We start from the raw sequence: 18,724 nt of genomic DNA on the forward strand, positions 1-18,724 counted from the left end.
TACTCCAGGTTTTATCTAAGTATGAAGAGAATGGAACGTATTTTGTACCGAAAGAAGCCAATACTTCCAACTGTCCTCATCGATATATGTTGGGCCATTGTGAAATGGGATCTATCCATATATAAACACTTTGCTTAAACTGCAGGAGATTTTCAAACAATATAGAACAAGGCAGCAAACAGACAGATTCTTAACAAAGATTTTTAAGCAGGTTTTTATCGAAATTAACGTTCGAAAAAATAAAATGAATAATAATATCAAAAGTAAATATTGTGGTCATTTTCTGTTACACAAATTTTGGGGTGTCCAGCTTTGATCGCGAATAGGCTATAGATTAGCTGTCGCCTCCTTGATCGACAGTCGAAACACGAAATATAGTCCATTCCTTGATCGAAATATCACGTCCGTAAAAATCATCAGCGTTCTCATAGCAGTCATCGCCAATAGTTTGCTAATCATTCTACCAGAGAAGCCACGTGTAGGATCCAATCTGCGCATCATCCATACTAACGCAACACATATTCGCAGAGAGTCTTGCATCACATTTTCCAACAGGGCCAGAGAACATCTCTCGAGATGGAGCGGCACACGCGGAAAACTCTTCCATTTTTTTCCACACAAGCACACACACGCACACATTTATTCACACAAGTGGATGGAAACATTCTAACAATTGTGTAACCCTTTTTTCGCATCTTGTTTTGGCCCGGCTCTCGCAGCTAGACCGTCGTCAGCTCGGTGTGATGGTGTCCGCCGCGTTTTTCCTCCCAGCAAGGATGCACTACTGCATCCCACACTCGACGGCGACGACGCTGTCGGTATGCTCTGTGTGGTAAGCAAACCGTTTGCGATGCATTAAACGACGGACGCGCGCGCGACTAGTGACAAAAGTGAAGAAGGCAAAAAGAAAGTTCTAATTTTCCTCTCTAATTCTAATTAAAGTCAAAGATGTGGATGGGTCGCATTGCGGAACGAAAGATTGCAAAGAAAGCAGTGATACTCGTGACGGTTCTGTGACGACTACAAGCCGGCCTCGGTTGGGAAAGGTCGGGTGAAATATGGCTGGCGAATTTCACCGTCCGCAGTTGCCGTGATTATTTCTGAAGTTAAATTAGACGAAGGTACGGCGCGATTATTCTTAGAGCAGGTTCGGTACGGAGACAGAGACGGAGAAATGATAATCACTTCAAAGATGACAGCGGATGGATTTATGCGATAGTGAAGTGAAAAGAAACAAAATAAAAACCAATGTAATCGTTTTGGAGTGCATCCGAGCAGCCCAAAATGGCGGTGGACGCTGGCTAGTGCTTCGGAGTGAAATATTTTTAGAATTGCTGCTTCGACACAAGTGCTTACCATAGTAACTAGTTTTTTTTTGTACGGAAATAGGAATTTGGTGTATAAAAATTTGGTATAAAATATCACATTTTTCGGTAGCAAGTAAAATTGAACCCGATCATACAAACAGCAGCAGCGGAGTATCCGCAAAGCACAACTTTCAATCACAGTCCAAATGCACTTGTTTTCTTCGGATAGGATAGGAAAAATAACCACCACGGTCGCCTTCCAGACGCCCACTGTCCTTAGCGATGGAGGCTGGACACATCTCAGCAACCCAACGCCAAATCAAACGAACTTTCTAAGAACTACCACCCATCAGACTGCAGTTCGCCACCACCGTAGGAGGGGGCAAGGGCCCGGTTGGGTGGTTATCAAATGTCTTGGAGATAATATTTGAATTGCTTTTGGTAAATTTGATGTGCACCCAGTTGGAATGAAGACCAAATAATAATTTAATTCGCAGAAGAAAAAAAATGATGCCAAAGAAAAAGATGTGCAAGATATGCTTCAACTTCCTAACCATAACCACAGCCGTCGAAAACAGTTTTTCGACAAAACCACCCTAAGCTCATTACTGGAAGTAGCAGCAGCAGCAGCGGAAGCAGGATGCACCACCCAAAGCTCTTCCCACCAAAAAACAGGGAGAAAGGACCGCTCTACGCATAATCTAAGCGAGGTAAACTTCACCACCACCAAAGAAGAGAATTTATAATATTGAAGGAGGGTGGGTGGTTTTAGTCGCAGACTCATACTACAGCCAAAGGGACGGCTTGCATCCTAATAGAAGTCACGGCCAAGTGGTAATGAAGGGAGGTGGAATTTATGTGATGAGAGAAATGGACAGGATATAGTATTCTGGCAGAAGATGCATTATTGATTTTTCCCCGCCACAATGCTGTGTCCAGTTTTCTGGCACTTCTGAATGAGGAAGACTGTTGTGTGCGAGTTGAGTTGATGGGAAGAGTGTCGGGGAGTGTGGTTGATTTGATGCGCGCACGGACGAAGAAAAATGCCTGACTGGTCGGACGGTGTTACGTGGGGGTTGAAGAAGAGGCAGCTTCCGGGTAATATTCCGTTTGCGATGATGTACGTTGTTTAAAAATTATTACATACCAAGTGATTGATTGTGGTATTTGTCGTCGGTAGCTATTGTGGAGCTTTGATGTGTGATCGTAGTTCCGATTGCGCGTTTGTCATAGTCATCTGCGATATCATAAATCACTTGATCTGATAAGGGAAATAACTTTTAGTTTAATCGGATGGAAAGAACATGGAAGCGTGACGATTTCAAGATAAATGGCAGGCAGGAATCATTCTTAGTGATCCGTAGAATCGTAGCACTATCCCTGCAATTGTCTTGTTCATTGAGAATCTATTGCGAAGTCTGTCGAAATCGACAGTCAAGTTCCGCAACGAAATGTAATACTAAAATTTTGTTTTTAGCGGCTAAGTGTTGTAATTTTATCAATTATTTTAAAAGATTTAAGCAGTAACTTTGTACTTCCAAAGGCTTTAAAGCGTACGCTCCAAGGCGGTCAATACCACATCCTAGTATTATCGTCGATTTTATGATCTCATAATTACATTTCAAGGTATGCGTCATTGATTACGAACTCACTAAAAGGTAATAAAGTAATATAAATACATGTAGTAGTAATAAGCATCATTCTAAACTGTTGACTTGATCCATTGCTTGACTTTTGGATCCACAACCTTATATAATTGTGCAAAAAGTACCTAATGTTTATTTTTTTTTGAAAAAGTAAAATGACTCAGACATGTGCTCTATTCTGCAAAACGTTTATTAAGGTTTCATTTATAAATTAGAAGTGTCTTAATTTCTAAAAATGAAAACGATTTCATCAAAACCACCTTCAAATAATTTAGAAATGTACTCAAGTTTCATAAACTATACTTGTTTGTCAGCAGCCTGCTTCAACTTTTTCGAAGAAAGTTTACAGCGCCATTTCTGGTCCCTATTCGTGAATTAGGAAACGAATATTTTAATTTTAGAATCGCTTTCTGCTGACACAGTTCATACGTAAGGAATTGGGAACGATATGATCAATCAAACCGTCCCACAGTGGTCAAAATGAGCAAATTCATGCCTTTAATTATTTTGTGGCTAAACTATAGGGTTTTGAGTTTTGGTGATTTCAGATAAGTTTTTGGAGTTATTAAAGCGGATTTTTTGAAGTAGACGGTCATGTTCCAAAATGAAGTGTAAAGGTATTTCTGAAACATAACTTTTTACTGAAAGGAGATAGGCGGTTTGAACCTTCAGCAAAGTTGTAGAGAATATTTTTTAAGTAATTTACATGAAGATACTAACTCTCTATCTACAGCTGTTTCGTTGTTATGAAAAGTTTTCCAATGATCCCCATAAAAATCAGTTTATTTAAAATAACTTTTGACGTATTCATTTCTCTACAACAATGTTCTTCACAATGTTTTAGATATTGTAAAAACCCACAATTTTGTTGAATATTTAAAGACGATCCGATGTTTATAAAAAGAGTTAGAGCTGTTTCTTTGATTAAAAATATCATATTTCTTAACAAGTTTTCTAAAAAAGTTGAAAGTACTAACAATCTACTACAAAATCCTAAAGGAGTGGTTAGTATCTGTTAGTATCCAAGAATGTTATAAAAGAATGAAACGGCGAGCATTTGAGTTTTTTCTTCAGCGCTATCTGGCTTCATTATATTCAACCATTTTATATGTACTATATTCAAAATTATTTTAGTTATTATAATCAATTAATGAGTTATTGTAAAAGTAATACCATAATTTAACAAAAAGTGCTCGTAGTTTCATTGGAAATTGTGTGAAGAAGCACTGTACAAAATTTTGAAATAATTGATCCAGTAGATTCTGAGTTATGATGCACACCTATTTTCTTAAAGTCTCCTTCACAGATTAACTCATTAATTATTTTCAATATTTTCCCACGAAAATTAGAGAAATTAAGTTCAAATGTTGCATTATTATATTTAATTTTTTTTCAATAAAGAGGTGAATTGCAAACTTGCAAAATGGGATTCATAGTTCTAGTTGTGAAGTACAAAACATAATTTTTTCAAGCATTTTTTTCACAAGATGGCGGCTGTGCAGCATTTCCCCTTAGAAACCTCTTTTTGGAAAGGGTCCACGGCCGGACACCTATCTCCCGTAAATTTTTACGTAGCGCTTAGAATTAAAGTTTTTGCGGTACCTTATAAAAATATCAAACGAGGTACGATGTACGATATTTTGATTTTTTACAAAATGGCGCTCTTTTTAGTTAAAAACCTGTTTTAATCCACCTAGAGGTGCAATTATGCCTTTCTCATTTCTACAAACTATGATTTAATAGCTGGTTCGTACAATATAACATTATGGAAATGTCATTCATTCTTATTACACTTGGTAAGTATATATAAGAGCACCTTTTTGCATTCATCGCGGTTTCGGTTTGAATCGGAGTTTTCTATGTGATCGCACTCCAAAACCCGTAATTCCGGAGCCGGAAGTCAGATGGAGATGGAATTTAATATCAGTTTCCGACGACGCAACACCTTTCGTTTGAGATTAAGTTGATCAAATCAGTATAGCCATTTTCGAGAAACCAATATAACCGTTATTCTGAATTTGGATGCTTTCGGATCCGTCGATGGTGGCCAGTGTGACCAAAGAGACTTTGAATGACTGTTGGTGACCTAGATCTACAAATTCAACAGTTGTGTTTACATTTTGGAAAAAATTTCACCTTTTTACATTTATCGCAGCATTCGTTAGAATCGGGATTTGCTGCGTGATCGTACGTATCACCCTGTAATTCAGGAACCAGAACTCGGATCCACACAAAATTCAACAGCAGCTGATGGACCTTTCATTTAAAATCAAATTTGCCAAATCGGTTCAGAAAATTCCGAGAAACCGATGTGGACAAATCAACAAATTTTGTTTTGTAACCATACTCTTCAACTCGTAATCCGGAACAAGATGTCGGTTGAAAATGAAATTCAATAGCAACCTATGGGAATATTATACCTTTCATTTGAATCTTAGTTTGTAAAAATCGGTTCAGCCATCTCCGAGAAACCGATGTGGACATTTTGTTAACAAATCCGCACATACACACACATACATACATACATACATACATACATACATACATACATACATACATACATACATACATACATACACACAGATATTTTGCGATCTCGGCGAACTGAGTCGAATGTTATATGAGACTCGGCCCTCCGAGCCTCGGTTAGAAAGTCGGTTTTTGGAGCAATTGCATAACCTTTCTATATGAGAAAGGCAAAAGAATAATATTTAATTAGTTTAATCAGCATGAGTTCAATGTTATCTTCATGAGATTATATTTTGAAATGTTGGTGGAATGGGTTTGAAAGTGGATGGAATGGGGGGTTAGTAGAGTGGCAGTGGAGGATGCGTCAGAAATCCTTCATCTTATTTCGGCATACGGGGTGGATGAAGGAAATGCGGGCGTGAGGGTGGTCCAAGAGGAGGGGAGTGATGAAGGAGGTGTAAGGGCAAAGCGGGGGAGGGAGGGGCGGCGACGCAATACTCAACTGCATATTTTGCCTTTCATTTGAGACTTGGTTTGAGAAAATCGACTCAGTCATCACCGAAGAACCGATGTGACTTTAATTGTGGAATATGCCCGGAATTCCGGACTTCCGGAATCGTCGATAGTGGACAATATATTCAAAGAATGTTTGATTGGCAATCAGTGATCTAGATCTGCGATTAGAAGTAATTTGGTGATAATTTCAATAGTTTTTAGCCACTGAGGTATTACGATTGTACCGATTTATATGGGAAATTCCAGTGTATGCTTACTAACACCCCTGTAACTCCGGAAGCAAAAGTCAGAACCGAATGAAATTCAGCAGCAGTCAATGGTATTACTGTATCTTTCATTTGAATTTGAAATCAATGTAAAAATCGGTAGAGAATTCGCTGGGGAATGGGTGTGATATTAGCTTAGGAACTTGGCGGGTTCCCCGGGGGCGTCATGAACCGTCATAGGTGGCCAATGTGGTCAAAGCAACTAGAGTAATGTTACATCAATTTTAATATGTTTTACATCATTTTAACATCATGGTGGTACCAGTTTATATGGGAATTTGCTGTGTGACCGCACTCTTCAACCCGTAACTCCGGAACCGGAAGTGACACACACATACACACACACATATACATACACACACATACATTTGCCGATCTCGACGAACTGAATCGAATGGTGTATGACACTCGTCCCTCCGGGCCTCGGTTAAAAAGTCGATTTTTACAGTGATTGCATAGCCTTTCTTTATATTAGAAAGGCAAAAATACTTAAAATGTCATAAAAATCGACACAAAATTGTTGTTTAAAAATCTAACCACTAAAAAAATAAAGTCCTACGTACGTCGCTGGGGAAATCAATTTTGAATAAACTGTAAAAGTTTCAAAACGATAGAAAATTATTTGTTCGTGTTACGTTTCCGGCCAGCTCTAAAAATGTGGTTTAGAGAAAAACGTTGTGAATGTTTTCAGTGCCCTCGGGGTATCCACAAAAGGCGTTACGGCAGAATTGAAAATTAGAACATTTAGTAATTTAGGACTGGTGGTATCCAACGGGGAAAAGCATTCGAAAATGGTGAGTGAGGCTAAGTAATCATGTGAAAAAAATTCCACTCAGAGGCGAGATTCTAACTCGCAACCTTTGAGACTCCGGCCCAATGCACTAACCCTTATGCTATCTCTGGGTATGATGACATCCCAGAAAGAACATATGATTATCGCATTGGCGACGGTGATCGTACCCTGCCAGTGTGATAATCATATACAGCCTCTTTTGAAAAAAATGTGCATTCTTGGCACATCGTAAAACTTGTTGCATTAAAATATGCTACAGGCCATATTCGATTATCCGTAGACCGACCAACCGAAGAAATTCTTTCGATTATCCGTACATTATTTTTTTCTCAAACTACATTACACATCTATAATTTATTCTTGGATACCACCTACAGTTGCTGAAAGAATAAATATTTTCTAAAAAATAATTAAAACTTTGTAGGAATACAGAAATTTTACTTATTTAGCATATAATTTTGAATTAGATGCGATGGCTTACATATTTTCGTACACTAATCAATTACAATTGATTCTAACTACAGTTTCTGGAAGACCAGAATTTTATGTTCTCAATATATATTCACAAAAATACGTAGAAATACAAAAGCACATTTTTAACAAAAAAACTTTTTTTTTCCTTTCTCATATAAAGAAAGGCTATGCAATCACTGTAAAAATCGACTTTTTAACCGAGGCCCGGAGGGCCGAGTGTCATACACCATTCGATTCAGTTCGTCGAGATCGGCAAATGTCTGTGTGTATATGTATGTGTGTATGTATGTGTGTGTATGTGTGTGTGTCATTTAAACTCATACAATTTTCTCAGAGATGGCTGAACCGATTTTCGAAAACTTAGTTTCATCTGAAAGGTAAAACGCTCCCATAAGCTGCTATTGAATTTTCAGTTGATCCGACTTCCGGTTCCGGAGTTACGGGTTGAAGAGTGCGGTCACACAGCAAATTCCCATATAAACTGGTACCACCATGATGTTCAAATGATGTAAAACATATCAAAATCGATGAAACATTACTCTAGCTTGCGGGTCTGGATCACTAATGATCAATCAAAGCAGCTTTGACCACATTGGTCACCTATGACGGTTCATGACGCCCCCGGGGAACCTGCCAAGTTCCTAACCTAATATTACACCCATTCCCCAACAAATTCTCTACCGATTTTTACAAACTTGATTTCAAATGAAAGATACAGTAATACCATTGACTGCTGCTGAATTTCATTCGGTTATGTCTCTTGCTTCCAGAGTTACAGGGGTGTTAGTAAGGATACACTGGAATTTCCCATATAAATCGGTACTATCGTAATACCTCAGAGGCTAAAAAGTATTGAAATGGTCACCAAATTACTTCTAATCGCAGATCTAGATCATTGATTGCCAATCAAACATTCTTTGAATATATTGTCCACTATCGACGATTTCGGAAGCCCGGAATTCCGGGCATATTCCACAATTAAAGTTACATCGGTTCTTCGGTGATGACTGAACCGATTTTCTCAAACCAAGTCTCAAATGAAAGGCAAAATATGCAGCTGAGTATTGCGTCGCCGCCCCTCTCCCCGCTTTGCCCTTACACCTCCCTCCTTCATCACTCCCCTCCTCTTGGACCACCCTCACGCCCGCATTTCCTTCATCCACCCCGTATACCGAAATAAGATGAAGGATTTCTGACGCATCCTCCACTGCCACTCTACTAACCCCCCATTCCCTCCACTTTCAAACCCATTCCAACATTTCCAACATTTCAAAATATAATCACATGAAGATAACATTGAACTCATTCTGATTAAGCTAATTAGGGTGATGAGCCCATTTGCACCATGTTTCTATTATCACCCTACCCATTTGAAGCCGTTGGTTAGAGCAGTGTCTGCCATCTTTGTTCAACGCATTGAGTCAAATGGTAATGCAACAATAGGGGCACTCGATTCGAGTTTTCATTGTGCTCAAACACGAGAATTTTACTGTTTTCAACGCATTTGTGTTATAATATTGGTTCTTAACAACGAAGCAAAGCGGTTGATGTTAATTTTTTCGCATTCCATTGATTGTAAGGCAAGAAATTACCGAATTATTGAGGCACCTTGCTTAGTATGGTGAAAATAGGCTCATCACCCTAAATATTATTCTTTTGCCTTTCTCATATAGAAAGGTTACGCAATTGCTCCAAAAACCGACTTTCTAACCGAGGCCCGGAGGGCCGAGTCTTATATAACATTCGACTCAGTTCGCCGAGATCGCAAAATATCTGTGTGTATGTATGTGTGTATGTATGTGTATGTATGTATGTATGTATGTATGTATGTATGTATGTATGTGTGTATGTATGTATGTGTGTGTATGTGCAGATTTGTTAACAAAATGCCCATATCAGTCTCTCGGAGATGGCTGAACCGATTTTTACAAACTAAGATTCAAATGAAAGGTATAATATTCCCGTAGGTTGCTATTGAATGTCGTTTTCAACCGACATCTTGTTCTGGATTACTAGTAGAAGAGTATGGTTACAAAACAAAATTTGTTGATTTGTCCGCATCGGTTTCTCGGAATTTTCTGAACCGATTTTGACAAACTTGATTTTAAATGAAAGGTCCATCAGCTGCTGTTGAATTTTGTGTGGATCTGACTTCCGGCTCCGGAGTTACGGGTTGTGGAGTGCGATCACATAGAAAACTCCGATTCAAACCGATACCGCGATGAATGCAAAAAGGTGCTCTTATATATACTTACCAAGTGTAATAAGAATGAAAGACATTTCCATAATGTTATATTGTACGAACCAGCTAAACCATATTTTGGAGCAATGAGAAAGGCACAATTGCACCTCTAGGTGGATTAAAACAGGTTTTTCTATCCTAATATTAAAATACAAAAATCGATAGAAATTGATATCGCGTACAATTCCTGGAAGTACAAAATTAAAAAAAATATTCATTTAATCAACAAATGTACTCATGTATTGTTGAGTGCAGATATTATAATTTCCAAATGCTACTACTTTTTTAGGAATTATACTAATGAAGCAAATTATAATTATTTTTGTTTGGAGAACCCGTTGTATCATTCATGAAATCTCCGAGCACATCGTTTATAGTGAACATTTTTAAAGAAAACGAATGAAATTTAGAAAATGCCCTTACTGTAACATTTATTAAATTGGTACATTTAATGTTAATGGTTTTAAGAGAATGGAAAAGATGAAAACGAGAACCGTACTTTTCAAGAAGCCACTTTCAGTATACTTTTTCAAGTTGCTAACCGTCATTCTTTACCGCTTAACTAATGTGATTGAAACCATTTCATAAGGATGTGCTCCTTTTCCCTTTGATGATTTCGTTTTACCTGGACATCTGGTCACAAACGAGTTTCCAGTGGATCCAAGGAGGGCAGTCGGCGATCGGGTTCATGATGTCCTATAGTATTCTTCCATTTGCCAAAAAGCAATAAGTTTAATTTCTTCTTTTCCCGAACATAGTTGTCCTCCCTCTCTTCACTTTCCCTGATACGGTCTCTGCTACTCTGATGTTGAGATCAATTCTCGCGTTTTTGAAATGGACCTATGTGCAAAAGAGAGCCTCTCTTTGTTTACTTTCTCTTTCGATAATCACGGCTTCACCATTCATCATTCCAATAATGTTCCATTACATATTGGTAGAGTATGATTTCGACTAGCATATTATGCAAAGAGTTAAGCAGCAAACGCAAGTGCACCCGTGTTAATAGCCGTAGAGAAAGTAAACAAAGAGAGGCTCTCATTTGCACATAGGACCTTTTCAATAATTTTACTTGAATTCCTATTGTGTTTCTTCTTGTTTCAATTGTTAATCGTCAAATAATAGTTCGTGCTAAAAAAACTAACATTGCATATCTAGTCTTTGAAAATATTTCTAACTGCACCCTAAAGTCTGAATAAAAATGCACTAATATTTTTTCTGCATCCTGAATTCCTTGTTTTAAGATCTAGATGTGTCAAAATGTATTCCCCTTAGTATTACGAAAAAATAAGTTTAAATTTTGAACAAATCCTAATTACAGTAAGATTCCGTTTTTGGCATGCTCCATTTTTGGCAACAAAAAGGTTCTGTTTTTGGCAACAAATGGGTTCCGTTTTTGGTAACATTATTTTTGTTCATAGTAAATCTTTTGAAAAATGCTCAATAATCATTTTGTTGTAATAATGGATATCGCTTTTGACTTTATTTCCAAACATAGGAGTCATATTCACTATATTTTATGGAGGCGGGCATAATGAATAAAGTTAAATTTGTTGATTTTTTCTATTATTTCATTCCATTTCGCATATTCTTATATAATTAATGTTCTAGTGACATTTGTGATGTCACAAATTGAAAATAAAAGCTTTTAAGGTAAGGTTCCATTTTTGGCACGGTTCCAGTTTTGGCAACTGGAAAAAAATATTGTTGCCAAAAACGGAATCCTACTGTATTATACAATATTTTCAAGAAATTTAAATTGTAAGAAAACAAAATTTGCATTTCAATAAAAAAATGAAATTATTGTACATCGAGAATTTCAGCGCATGAAAGATCAATATGCGGTTAATTTCAGGTTTTAGTTTGTTCCAAGCTTTCGAATGGGTATTTCCTGCACTGGATGCAGGCTGCTCTGAAAATCAAGCAAAATAGTCTTAGCGCATCAGCGGGTCTCGTTCAGAGCCATTTGCGCGAGTTTCGGAAGGCTTAGTCAGTAAAGAATGCTAAAAACTACTGTATTGGATTCCAAGTTAGCTGAAGTACTTCATTTTCCGTATTTATCTGTATTGAGAACATCAATAGCTACAAGGAGAATCTAACAGAGAAAAAGCATCTGCGCCATTTCAAATTTTCAATTTCAAAACTTTCCACAAGTTTTCTTCTGCTTTCGACTTCAATTTTACGCTACACGTGATAATCTATGTACCTTGATGAAAATTGCACTAGTTGCTCTTTTTATTCTTTATACATATATTCGACTACAAAGCATGTCAAAAAGCAGTTAAAATCCTGAAAACGATTGTAGTACCAGAGCTAGAGCTTCCATTTCCCGACGGTTTTCAGCTTCCCGGGATTCGGGAAATAAATAATAAATTTCCCGGGAAATCCCGGGAATACAGAAGAAAAACAAAAAGGTGAATGTTTCTCTTGAAAACAAAAGAATAAATTGAAAAGTTTTCAAACCCGTTTGATTGCATGTATATCTGCCCTAAAGCAGTTGTCAGAAGATGGCGATTTGGTGACCTACACATCATTCAATCATTTGATAACTCATCAATAAGTTTACGCAAAACTTTTACTTGGCTATATGTATAGCCTAAATTTTGGTAATTACGATTACGATTGGGACGATATACTAAACGCAGCTGCTGGAGTTACAGTCCGAAATTGGAATTCGTTGTTCTGATACGATAGAATGTGATCAATTTAATGCAAAGCACCTTCTATGGTAATTTTGAATGAAAAGATTGAGCTGCTTCAGAGTAGTGTGCAGTTGCTTCCGATCAAAAGAGGAAGGTTTATACATGGAATCCATTTCCGTCACAGTAGGATCAGCATCATTTCGAATTATGTGTGAATCAAAATCAAGCAGATAATGGACGAACTGTGCAGCGATAGATGAAGGCTATTATCGATTTCCTGTTACGGGCAAGTATTTGGATTGCTTGATCGTATCCCTTCAAAAAATCCTGCCTGCATCCTTGAAAGCATTCAAAGAGTTTGGATGCGCATGATATTGGGCAGATACAACGTTATGTATTTCTTTTCATACATCCAAAAATTTACAGATATTACAGTTACAGTATAACAAATAAGACGAAATATACATTCGATGAACCGACCAAATATTTCTGCAGACGTTCTAGAAACATTCCTTATTTTAAATAGCGTTTGCATTAAGCATGATATCACTACAAACCATCCCAAGTTTTGAACACAATTTCCATTACTAATTTGATTGCAAGCCCTTTCATTCAAGATCTAACTATTAAAATAAACTATTAAAAGAATTGTTGAAAATCTGATCAATCGGTTCATCGGTGGCAGAGATATCGTGCGCATCACTAACGCTACTGTATGGAAATGGTTCGGTATAACGGCCGGCAAATTAATCCATTTTTGAATGAAAATTTGAATGAATGCAACATTCTTTAGCAGTGTTTTGAGTATGGCGTGGACTATATATCTAAAAAAATCACGAAAACATATCAGTGAGCCTAAAGATATATAGTCCATTGATGTGCAAATCAGTTGGAAAAGCACAATCTGCATTCACTACTCACTCCAAATGTTTGCCTGTAAAGATATTTCCTACAGAATTTCATTTGGAGAATCTAAATCTTATGGAATAAATTAAAAATCTTTTTTCCCGGGATTCCCAAATCCCGGGAATGAGAAAACACAATTTCCCGGGAATCGGGAATCCCGGGAAATCTAAAAATCCCGGGATTCCCGGGAAATAAATTCCCGGGATGGAAGCTCTAAACAGAGCTTCACTTACCTATACACAACACAACACCAAAATTGTTGCTTCTTCGAAACATAGTCTTAATCCAAGTAAACGGTCTATCTATATCTATATTCTATATCTATTCTATATCTATCTATCTATCTATCTATCTATCTATCTATCTATCTATCTATCTATCTATCTATCTATCTATCTATCTATCTATCTATATATATAAAAGTCAAAGTTTGTATGTATATGATTTATAGACTCCCAAACGGCTTAACCGATTTCCGTAAAAATTTGCACACAGTAGGTATTTGGTATGGGGCGTGTTTGTGTGCTATTAGTTGGAGATTATCTGCCCGCCAGATGGCGCTTTGGAACAAATTGTGTTTTCCTCCTATTTCGCAGAGTGTCGCAGCAACGCGCGATGGGTATTAGCTAGTCTATCTATCTATCTATCTATATATATAAAAGTCAATGTTTGTATGTATATGATTTATAGACTCCCAAACGGCTTATCCGATTGCTGTAAAAATGTGTACATAGTAGGCATTTGTTATGGGGCGTGTTTGTGTGCTATTGATTGGGGATTATCTGCTCGCCAGATGGCGCTTCGGAACAAATTGTGTTTTTCTCTTATTTCGCTGAAAGTCGCAGCAACGCGCGATGGGTATTAGCTAGTATCTAATACTGTTCAATAACCTTTTCCTGAACAAAAAGATTGATAACCCATTCAGGGTATCCAACTTCGTTTGCAAATTTGAAATTTTATGTCGTTTCAAATTGCAAATGCGACACTTAAAGTCCTTCCTGGTGTGGGTAATGGGCTGCATCTTGCAACAAATATTATCATAAATGCGACAAAATTCCAGTCTCATCAAAAGTGCATGGTCTAGAAGAATTTTAAAAATCAAATTTCATCGACAGAAAAGTACGTTTTAAACCACTTTCTTCAACACTATTAACCTTGAAAGTTACACGCTCCAGGAAAGGTATAACTGACCAGGTCAAAGTAAGCACTACACATCTACATCTATGTACCCACGTGCAGGAGAAGCCGTACACCATAACCCTACAAAAAGCCACCCCGACACAGCTGTCGGTCGATGAAAAGTGACGATGGCGGCGTGCTATATCGACAAGAGAAATTGGCCTCTCGCCAGCAGGGTATAATAGAAATTTCACTTTAGCAACCTGTATCAAGGAGCAGCTTACAGCTTGGGGCAAACTCAACGTAAATCGGGATCGGTCGGTGGTTCGCCAGCAACCGAGTTCCACATAGCCAGGTAGGAAAGGTTAAATAGTGGGTGACTCAACAGGCGTTTCCTCTGGCAAGTTAGGCAACGATTATTATCGATTTGATGATTCACATTTCACAGTTACGGTAGCTGAAGAGTGGCAAAATATGATAGTTCTTGTATTGACTGAAGGAACAGTTTCAATAAAAGGAACATACTGCAATCTGGAATCCTCAGCTGATATGACATGAACCATCTAAAATGATCTCTATTTACCCTTACGAAGTGGATAGATATTTTAAGTTTAAACTTTGGTAAGAGCATAGAAAAAATATTGAAATAATCGATGTCAATTGATGTCCTGTTTTCAGTCGATCATTTCTCGAGACACTGCAACCCGCCGGATGCCACACGGTCTCTAGGTCAACCATCATCCTCTGATGATGTCAAAAGGGGTGGCATCACACTGTAGCAGAAATAGGTTTCCACTCATAATCGGCTGTGATGCAAATGCCCAGCACATAATTTGGGGCAGCTCAGATGTCAATTTGAGAGGTACCGAATTGATGGAATACTTAAGTAGTACAAATCTGCATATACTTAATGTAGGAGATCGTCCAACATCTGCATCAGCTGGCAGGGAAGAGGTGTTAGATGTAACTTTCTGCGCAGACAGTATTATGTATGAGATGGCAAACTGGATCGTACCCAACGAGCTCGAACCGTCGTTTGCCAATGAATGAATCTCCAAGTGATGCGTGCCTCTAGAGGAACCTCGTGGTGGAACGATGGATGTGGTGAATACTCATTTGGCGAAGATGTGGTACTCAACTGTCTTTTTGACACACATTTTCCGGGTTGCACCAGTCTCCAGTGACTGCCCCTGAGTTATTTTCTGGGGTTTTTTCTTCGTAGAGTTGAAAGTTTTGCTACATTTAAGTCTCCGGGAAAAGATGGAATCATTCCAGTTCTGCTTCATAGAGGATATGAACAATTCAAGCATATTTTGAAAAAAGTTCTTACTTATAGTCTTGCAACAGAATACATTTCATTAGCGTGGCGGGAAATAATGTAAAAGCGGAAAGTTTACTCTCACCCTGTTACACAATGCTGTCTACAACACTGAAAAAGCTTTTTCGCAAAAGCAATCAAGTTTAGAAATTACTTGATATTGAAGGTGATTTTGACAACGTGTTCTTCGAATCTATTTTGGAAGTAACACGAGGTCATGGAGTACCTACGAACTAGACACACGCAATGCTTAGCAACCGTCATCTGTGCTCATCGTAAGACAAGTAGAGGTAAGGAAACTGAATGTCTGCAAATGTCCTCAAGGTGATGTGCTGTCACCACTTCTATGGAACCTTGCACCGATGTCGTTTTGAGGGATTTTTTGAACTTCGTTTTCCGACTTATGGCTTCGCCGATGATTGTCTCTGAAATTATTGTAACAGATCAAGTTAAGTACATTGGCCAGCTCACATCGATTTTAGAATAACGAGAGCTTACGTGACCTTCGGCCAATGTAGCCGGGCTTTCGACAAATCTTAGTATCGACTCAAGTACATTCAGTGGATCTACACAATTGTTAGACCAATACTGACATACTATCCTGTACATACCATCTTAAGGCGCTGGGCTTTGAAACAGTAACCCAATGGATTGTGCAACTAGTCACACCCTAAATGGCTACTTGGGATGAGTATATACTTGCTCCTAGTGACCTTACAGTCACATCTAGTTTTCCTTTTAAAACTTTTATGTGGAATTTGCGGTAAAAGAATCTATGTTTGTTCTGACAGTCAGGCTGCCCTGAAAGCATCTAGTTCAGCCGAATTGAGATCGAAATAAGTAATCGCATGTCAAGCTCAAATCGAAGAACTTAACATTTCAAATGCTATCTACCTTTTATGAGTATCCGGTCATTTCGGTACTACTGGAAATGCATTGGTGGACGAATTGGTAAGAGCGGATGTATAGGCTGGTGCAGAACCACTGTCGATAAGTTGGATAAAGCACAAGCTTTTGCGCGGCATCCGAACATGCCAGCCATTTGCGTAGATTGCAAGGTTGGTTCAAACAAAAACTGCCGGATGTGAGTCCGAAAATGTCAAAGAATTAGATCAATGCTTACAAGCACAAATGACGAATTTCGCGCTAAATCGTATTCAGAGTTGGCAGCATCCTCTCAGATTTTAATGAAACTTTCTGTACGTGAGAACTTTGTCACAAAAAGCCACTTTGCATACTTCGTTTTTTCAAAAATGATCTACACTGTCTTTTGAACAGGGTCAAACTTTTTTAACCATTTTTTTAATGGATATAGTCCAAAAATTACAAATCCTACAAAAAAATGTTGTAGGAGTGATTTAATTTTAATTTTAATAAAAATATTGAAAAAAATTGTTCATTGACTCCTACACTGAAAAAAAATCGATTTAAAAAATTTAAAGTCGATTTACAAAAAAAACCCATCTTTGATTTGGACGAAATTTTGTCAAAACAAGCACTTTTAAGGAAAAAAAGTCATTTAAAAAAACTTGTCCTTGTCCAAACTAAATTTCAGTGCATTTTTATCGAAAACTAAACCAATGAAAGGCATAATGATCTCAGAATCCAATTTCCCAACTGCTAGTTGCCTGATACATGCAAAAAGTATCAGTAACGAATTTGGGATATATTCATAACAAACTTGAATGAGGGCAAAGATAAGCCATTTAACATCATCGATATATGCGAGATTTAACTAAGTACCACTTGGCCGTGTACGAAGAAGCATCTTGTCTATGTACCCGCCCGGGAAGTAGAGATTGATGGTGTAGTCTCCAACAGGGGCCTTAATTGCGAAGTTTGGGATTCGCTCCTTCAAGAACCCTTTGTTTCAGCCAGTGAAAATTCTGGTTCGCAAGCAATTGCGTTCAGGAAAAAATCAAGGAGTATTTGAAAACATCTTATTTTCCATCAGCCTCATTTCGAACCTTTCGCTGAATCTGCTCTTCCAAAATTTGATCTTATGGGCGGGTCTAGTCTACCTGTTCGCCTTTTTGTGCCGCGATGCAAGAGCTTCCGTCGTTGCAAACAATTGGGCCTACAGCGACTTATTGTAGAAACAAGGCACGCTGTGGAAAATGCATATAAATTATGTGGGGACAAAATGAAACATTCTTTTAAGGAACGCTCCGATAATGAAAAAGAGTGCTACGCCACCGACAACGACTAATTTCTACGGTTCCTTGTACACTAAAGAACGAGAGTCTGACCATCCCATTGTGAGAACATCTTCTAATGTGCTAATAAATTCCGACAGAGGAAAATCAGTTTTCTCTGCCAAGCTTCCTCGTAAAGGCCTGAGAGTGTCCCTTGAAAGGTGCTGTTACAAAATCGAAAGAAGTGGTTCCTGGTTTCGGTAATCTTAGAAACTAGCAGAAATTTCCACATGGGACATCAAAAACCCCAAGTGTCCTTATATTTCAGTCCCTACATTTTCTCTCAGGTTTAACAAAATGCATTTGCATTACGATTAAAAGTCAGACGAAACGAGTACCCGACGCGAACAACCGTGAACAATCTCCTACCTCGTGGTGGGCAGAGATGGCTTAGAATTATTCGCGAAAAGGACTTTTGAACGTCAGATCGCCCGAATTTTTCCCAATATACGCGACGCTGTTGAAAGCTGAAAATCGCGATTATTGGCACCGGTCCGTCGACGGATTAACGGACAGATCATCAGAGAAACAATGTTTCATCTGGTGGCTAGGGCCTACGTTGTGTATTCGATTCATCATGTGAATGGAATACACGGAACGTTCGTCATATGATGACAGCTAATTTTACGCTAATTATTATGACAGTAGTGGTGAGTGCAATCATAAAAGAGGCTGTGCTGCCAACTTTCTCCCCACAAAACTTATGGTTTTATGTTTACCTATCAATGACCATGTCCACATCGTTACAGTTACAGCAGGCTCCCTGTTTGCTGGAGCATGAAAAGCACTCTTTGTATTTCCTGGAGAAAACATGGGAGTTTTTGAGTACTTTAT

General features: G+C 38.1%; 1 protein-coding gene across 4 annotated transcripts in view; it reads right to left on the minus strand.

The window, feature by feature from the left end:
* LOC131692851 (peroxisomal targeting signal 2 receptor) overlaps window positions 1–18,724 on the minus strand; it is a 116,084-nt gene that overhangs the window by 35,987 nt on the left and 61,373 nt on the right. The window contains exon 1 of one of the 4 annotated variants that reach the window (XM_058980174.1): window positions 1,463–1,569. The exons of 2 other annotated variants lie outside the window; for them this stretch is intronic. The gene's annotated coding sequence lies outside the window, so the exon portion shown is untranslated. Of the gene's footprint in view, window positions 1–1,356; window positions 1,570–18,724 lie in introns of those variants that run through there. One more of the 4 variants, XM_058980175.1, reaches the window with a different exon arrangement.

This window comes from Topomyia yanbarensis, chromosome 3 (genome assembly GCF_030247195.1).
Source record: "Topomyia yanbarensis strain Yona2022 chromosome 3, ASM3024719v1, whole genome shotgun sequence".
NCBI classification, from domain to species: domain Eukaryota; kingdom Metazoa; phylum Arthropoda; class Insecta; order Diptera; family Culicidae; genus Topomyia; species Topomyia yanbarensis.